The sequence below is a fragment of the Palaemon carinicauda genome, chromosome 21 (genome assembly GCF_036898095.1).
Source record: "Palaemon carinicauda isolate YSFRI2023 chromosome 21, ASM3689809v2, whole genome shotgun sequence".
In the NCBI taxonomy this organism is placed as follows: Eukaryota; Metazoa; Arthropoda; class Malacostraca; order Decapoda; family Palaemonidae; genus Palaemon; species Palaemon carinicauda.
In genome coordinates this window covers 108,789,493-108,796,992 of record NC_090745.1, presented here as the reverse complement: position 1 = coordinate 108,796,992, position 7,500 = coordinate 108,789,493, and positions in this window count along the sequence as shown.

Below are 7,500 nucleotides of genomic sequence, written 5' to 3'. Positions count from 1 at the left end.
ATAAATATAATAATTATATACAAATATCAAAATAGATATTAAAATACAAGTCTATAAAACACCTCTAAATAAATATAATAATTATACACAAATATCAAAATAGATATTAAAATTCAAGTCTATAAATACCTCTAAATAAATATAAAAATTAGAAAAAAAAAAAAAAAAAAAAAAAAAAAAAACGCAAGACTCCTCGACAATATTTCATCCTCCCAACCCGGTACTTACGACCTTCAAAGGAATTTCCTACTTTCAGTGGCCTCCCCATTACCACTAATCCCGAGGGTCTTCAAGCGAGAGAATTATGGGACCTGTCAGAAAAGGTGACGCCCACTTCATAGTTTTCACACCTTGTGTTTGTTCTGCGGTCAAAGTAGGCGTACCTGCCCAGCGGGAGACCCGAAGAGCAAACGAAAATCGACCTTACTGGCAGTTCGTAAGGTTCAAATTTGCCTGTCATGCCCAGGGCGAATGCCCAACCAGCCGTTAATCAAAACCAAATACCAGAGATACTTTATGTGAGGGTCGGGAAGCTTATAAGTCAGGGTTCTCTCTCTCTCTCTCTCTCTCTCTCTCTCTCTCTCTCTCTCTCTCTCTCTCTCTCTCTCTCTCTCTCATATGACGAAACGTTATATCTACTTTGTTTTTTTCAATGAGTGTTTATATCTGTACATACAATGGCCAATTTTAAGCCTAAAGAAACAATATATTGGATCTTATCTATAACTTGACTACATATTCTTGCTCGTGCGGTATCTCTACAGCAACTAGGATTGATATGGGTGTAGAAAGTGGTCCTGTGAGGATGTAAGAATGAAGTGCTCTATGAAATCTACAATTCACAATTAGTGACACTTTTCAGCAAATATTTTTATGTTGTACAGGTTTGCATAAGTCCTTTTATAGTTTATAAATAATAATAATAATAATAATAATAATAATCTTTATTTCAGCAGAAGCCATATACAGAGTTACAATAAGGGTACAGTGATCTTACACTTTTGACATCGGTAAAGAAAAAAAAAGATGAGAAATGCAATAAAATCAGTGATATATTATAAACATCAATTAGCAGGTTGACCACAGAGATCTAAGGTTTGGGTAACAAAGTCACATTAGAATTAACGCTTAGTAATGATGATACCATACATATTAGCAAACAAAGAGAGAGGGAGAGAGAGAAAAAAAAATGGAGATGACAATGATAATATGTTGGAACAGAAATTGCTTGAAATGAAAGAACACAGGGGAGGGGAAAAAAAATTCTGTTTTAATGCTGTTAATGTTTTTAAAATATTTTATTTCAATTTTCATTATTTCTTATATCTTTTAGCAATTTCCTATTTCCTTTCTTCATTGGGCTATTTTTCCCTGTTGGAGTCCTTGGGCTTATAGCATCTTGCTTTCCAACTAGGGTTGTAGCTTAGCTAGTCATAATAATAATAATAATAATAATAATAATAATAATAATAATAATAATAATAATAACTTTATTTTTCAATTAGTATATATTTTGAATATATATAAAACGTACGCTGGCATCACAAACTTCTGTTTGGTTGACTATGTTGACGATGTTAGTTCCAGGTCGTTTATTGAGTTTTTTTTTATAATTTCAACTTTTTTTCCATGTGGCGAAATGTTTTAAATTTTGAAAAAGCAATAGAGGAAAACAATAGCTTTGCATATTTGGCAGTGTATGGAGAGCACAGTCTTGTAAACAAATACCAAGAATTTGAATACCCTGGTACTCCTAGCCACAGAATTCCAAGACCCATATTACTTGAGACAATGTGTTGTCAACTAGCTTAGTTTCGCTTGAATCAGTGGAAAAGGTGGAAAAGGATGTACAGGAGAGGGTGAAAACTGTTTTTATAACTTTTCTAAGTAAAACTAATTTAATAAACACATTATAATCATCTGTAAAATTAACTATCCAACAGAGGAATAAAGATTATATTTAGTCTCTAAACCTACATAAATGTTCTTTTGTAAGGAAACAACATTTAATGCAACGATAGAGAACACATATGAGGTTGTATTTAATATAAATTATTGTCTCTTTTGCAAAGAAACAACATTTAATACAAGAATAAAGAACACACATAAGGTTATTTTAAACATAAATTATTGTAAATGTTTTTAAAAAGTTTGTGAGATATTTACACTATATAAACAAAACCAAAAAAAGGGGTGGGGGAGCATGGAGTTTGGTTGAATAAAAGGTATTAAGCCTAATGTGGTGGAGTGAAAATATAATTTATTCTATTTGGTGAATGAGGTAACATTTACTGACAAACTAACATTAAAATGTAGTCAACTGCATTGATTAGTTCCAATGTTTTATTTTGTATCATTGGCTCCCAAGATTGAACCCTAAGAATAGAAGAAGAAGAAGAAGAAGAAGAAGAAGAAGAAGAAGAAGAAGAAGAAGAAGAAGAAGAAGACCAACAAGATAAGATTGACTGTAAACCATTTACCTTTTAAAAAAATAAGGATCTATTTTCAGAATGAACTTTTAACGATGCCATTAACAAATCAATTTTGGCAACGGACTCCAAGTTGAATATTTTGTTTACAGGCTCTTTTCGATCATTTTTCATTGATGCTGAATGAAAGAGGGTCCTTAAATCATCAATACGGATTAAGTCTTTTTTTACCTCAGTGAGTTTTTCCTCAGCTTTAACCTTATCTTTTTACTTCTATGTTCCTTGTTTCAAATTGAATTTAATCCCCAGCGATATTTCTTTCGCCAGTTCTAGGCTTGATATGAAGATTCAGATGCCCCTTACGTGAAGCTCTATAGCATTGTTATTAAAAAGTGTTAAAACCTCCATGAACTAGTGGTTACCAAGGCACTAATCTTTGATAGTGTAGCTATGCCAAATCTTCATCACTAAATAACTTAGGTATAATACCTAGTAATATTATGATAACGTGTTTTATTATGTTATATCTTTGGTGTCTGGAAGTCCTGTATTTCCTTCACACCACCTGATCTGTGACTAGATTTTTTTTTCCAGAGTTTCTATCATTATTCAAGCAATTTTTGTTCCAACATAATTATCATTGTCATCGCCATTTTTTTCTCTCTTTTTGTTTGCTGATATGCAGGTTATCATCATCATTAAGCGTTAATGCTATTGTGATTTTATTACGCAGACCTTAGAACTCTGTGGTCAACCTACTAATTGATGTTTGTAATATAACACTGATATTATTACATATCTCATCTTTTTTTTTTTACTGATGTCAAAAGTGTAAGATCACTGTACCCCTATTGTATCTCTGTATATGGCTTTTGCTGAAATAAAGATTATTATTATTATTATTATTATTATTATTATTATTATTATTATTATTATTATTATTATTATCATTATTATTACCAATCTAGCTTTAACAGTGAGCTCTTAAAGACGGTACCTGTTCGAATGAATCGATTTAATTTCCTTGACTGAAAACATTTACTGCTTCTGAACTAGGCAATGAAATTCGCAACCAGACAATTAGTCGTACTTACTGTAGAGATGATAATGGGGCTAACGACCTCATTCCAAATAATAATAATGACTAGATAGGCAATCAGTAGAGAGCAGACATCTGCCACGGAAACTTATTTCTCGACCTTTTGCTCAACCTTGATCTCTGACCTAGGACTTTCAAAATTGAATCACTTTCACGTCTCAACATAACAATTAATACCAAAAAGTTTTACTATAGTAAACCTCCACTAAGGCAGCTTATTTCTTGACCTTTTGCTCGACCTTAACCTTGACCTTTGACCTAGGACTTTGGAAGGCGAATCACTTCCACATATCAACATAACAATTAATCCCTGAACGTTTCACTACTCTATGAGTAAAATCGTGGCCAGGAAATTGTTCACACACAAACAAACGGACAAACATGGACGAAAACATATCCTCCTCCCAAATTCGTTGGCGGAGGTAATAATAATATTAATAATAATAATAATAATAATAATAATAATAATAATAATAATAATAATAATAATAATAATAATACTAGCTAGGCTACAACCCTGGTTGGAAAAGCAGAATGCTATAACAATAATAATAATAATAATAATAATAATAATAATAATAATAATAATAATAATATTACTTGCTAGGCTACAACCCTAGTTGGAAAAGCAGAATGCTACAATAATAATAATAATAATAATAATAATAATAATAATAATAATAATAATAATAATAATAATAATAATAACAAAACTAAGGAATGTAATGAAAATGACTGATAGAATCCAATATCACAATGTAAATATTTGCTGATGAGAAGCTAAATATTTACAATAGTAAGTGAAAATGATTCTACCCACGAAAGGTAAAAGTTTCGAAATTTATTGGTAATCACTTAACGGATTGGAGGAAGACGTGAAAAAACTAACATAGCGAACAAGGGATCATTGATAAGCTATGTTTATTTAAAACTGGATAAACAGAGAGAGAGAGAGAGAGAGAGAGAGAGAGAGAGAGAGAGAGAGAGAGAGAGAGAGAGATTAGAATAAATGAATGCAAACTAGAGGAGAATGCTTGAATATAGAAGACAGATTATATGGAATGAATATGGAAACGATTACAAAATAAAAACAAGTAATATGGAAATGAGGAGCTGAATAAAACAAACAAAAGGCAATCCAAACAACGATGAGTGCTTTTGACGAAAGGGGAGAGAAACAGGAGAGAAACAGAAAACAGAATAAACGAAATTCTCATGTCAGCTGAGCTGGGTGAATAAGCAAGCAGCAAACGGTGATTGATTTAAGAATTTTGACTATTTAGGGAAAAGGTGTAACTGAGGGAAAATGGGTAACTGAGGGAAAATGTGTAACTGAGAATAAATGTGTAACTGATGGGAAAAGATGCAACTGAGGGAAATGCGTAAGTGAGGGAAAAGGTGTAACTGAGGGGAAAAGGTGTAACTGAGGGAAATGTGTAAGTGAGGGAAATTGTGTAACAGGGAAATTGTGTAACTAAGGGAAAATATGTAATTGAGGAAAAAGGTGTTTATGAGGGAAAATATATAACTAAGGGAAAAGGTGTAACTAAGGGAAAATGTGTAACTGAGAGGAAAGGTGTAACTGAGGGGAAAAAGTGTAACTGAGGGAAAATGTGTAACTGAGAGGAAAGGTTTAACTGAGGGGAAAAGGTGTAACTGAGGGAAAAGGTGAAACTGAGGGAAATTGTGTAACTAAGGGAAAATATGTAATTGAGGAAAAAGGTGTTTATGAGGGAAAATGTGTAACTAAGGGAAAATGTGTAACTGAGGGAAAATGTGTAACTGAGAGGAAATGTGTAACTGAGGGGAAAAGGTGAAACTGAGGGAAAATGTATGACTGAGGGAAAATGTGTAACTGAGGGAAAATGTGTAAGTGAGGGAAAAGGTGTAAGCGAGGGCAAAGTTGTAACAGGGAAAAGGTGTAACTGAGGGGAAAATATGTAAGTGAGAGAAAGCTGTAACTGAGGGAAAAAAGCGTATCTGAGGGAGAAGGTGTAACTGAGGGAAAAGTTGTAACTGAGGGAAAATATGTACCTGAGAGAAAAGGTGTAAGTGAGGGAAAAGGTGTAACTGATGGGAAAATGTGTAAGTGAGGGAAAAGGTGTAACTGAGGGAAAAGGTGTAACTGATGGGAAAGGGTGTAACTGAGGGAAAAGATGTAACTGGGGGAATATACAGGCTGGATATCATGAGGGTGGGGGGTAAAGCAGAGGGCTAAAAGGTGGATGCAGCTGGGGGGTGGGTGGGAACAGCAAAGAATACGAAATAATGATTACAGTACACCTTGCGAGGTGCACTAATGTCATCTAACAATGAATAATAAATGTTTTTTAAAACTTCAATTCCGATTATTCTCTTCCGATCAAGATGAAAATTAAGAAATAAGGCGGAAAACACCTGAATGCTTATGAAATAATAATAAAAAAAAAAAATTACATAACTCCTTAACAATGGAACAGGAAGAACCCTTAAAAACAAAAATTGTTTTGGGAAATTCCAATAATCACCAAAATAGGATTCGCACAATTCTCGTGAGAAACTAATAATCATGAAAGCAAATCGGGTCTTCTTTCAAAATATGTGAATTTAGGATCTATGGGTTAGCCCGGTACTGGGATGGGGGAGGCCATTTAGCGAGGAGAGGGTGCCTGGGGGGGGGGGGGATCCTCAAAGTAAGTGGGAACGGAGGTAATTTAGAAGGCTAAAAAATGAGGGGGGTAGGGGGTCGAAGCGATGCTACAAAGACACTTTAGAAATGCCAACAATGCACAATGTGAGGTACATTTAAAGTATATGGTGATCAAAAATCTAACTTGTTGATAGTTACGACTAATTTTTAGTTCAGTTTCCTATAAAATACACAACCTTTTGCGTTAGTACTGCTTAAAGAAGAAAAACTATTGAAACAACAAACATTATTATCATTATTGTCACTAGCTAAACTACAGCACTGGTTAGGAAAGCTAGATGCTACAAGCCAAAAGGCTCCGACAGGTAAAAATAGCCCAGTAAGGAAAGGAAATAAGGAAACAAATAAACGATATGAAAAATAACGAACAATCAAAATAAAATATTTTAAAAACAGTAACATCAAAACAAATATTTCATATATAAGCTATAAAAAGACTTATGTCAGCCTGCTCAACATAAAAACATTAGCTGCAAGTTTGAATTTTTGGTATGTCAAAAACTACAAAATGTGTTTCAGTAAACCCTATATAGTGTTTGGAAAATAAAATATCGTCATAAATAAACTTTTTTTTTATGGATTTGTTCTTATCATTTCTTAAAATATGGTAATTAGTAATCTTATTTTTTTTCATTTTTCTCGGCTCTTTAGTTCTAACCAATCTATTCTTTTATGGTCCTCAAACTCACACTAAAGATCAAATCTCCCATTTCTTCTAATGTGTCATAAAATTCTCTTTCCGTAAAGTTTTTACACCAAAATAATTTTTGAAAATTCACCTGCGAAAATAAGAATAAAATATTTTATCGTTATCGGAAGTTAATTATGATGATTATCACGTTAACAAAGAAACACTACATGCTAATAAAAGCTCAAAAATAAACAATAAACATCTAAAATAAGGAAATAATTACTCAACTTCCGGACACAGCTCGGACCGAAATAGGTCTTAGTACAAAGGAAAACAATACCAATAACAATAAAAGAACACGTTTCTTGGTAGTAGGTTGGCCGGAGTACCAGCCACCCGTTGAGATACTACCGCTAGAGTTATGGGGTCCTTTGACTGACCAGACAGTACTACATTGGATCCTTCTCTATGGTTACGGTTCACTTTCCCTTTGCCTAAACATACACCGAATAGTCTGGCCTATTCTTTACAGATTCTCCTCTATCCTCATACACCTGACTACATTGAGATTACCAAACAATTCTCCTTCACCCAAGGGGTTAACTGCCGTACTGTAATTGTTCAGTGGCCACTTTCCTCATGGTAAGGGTAG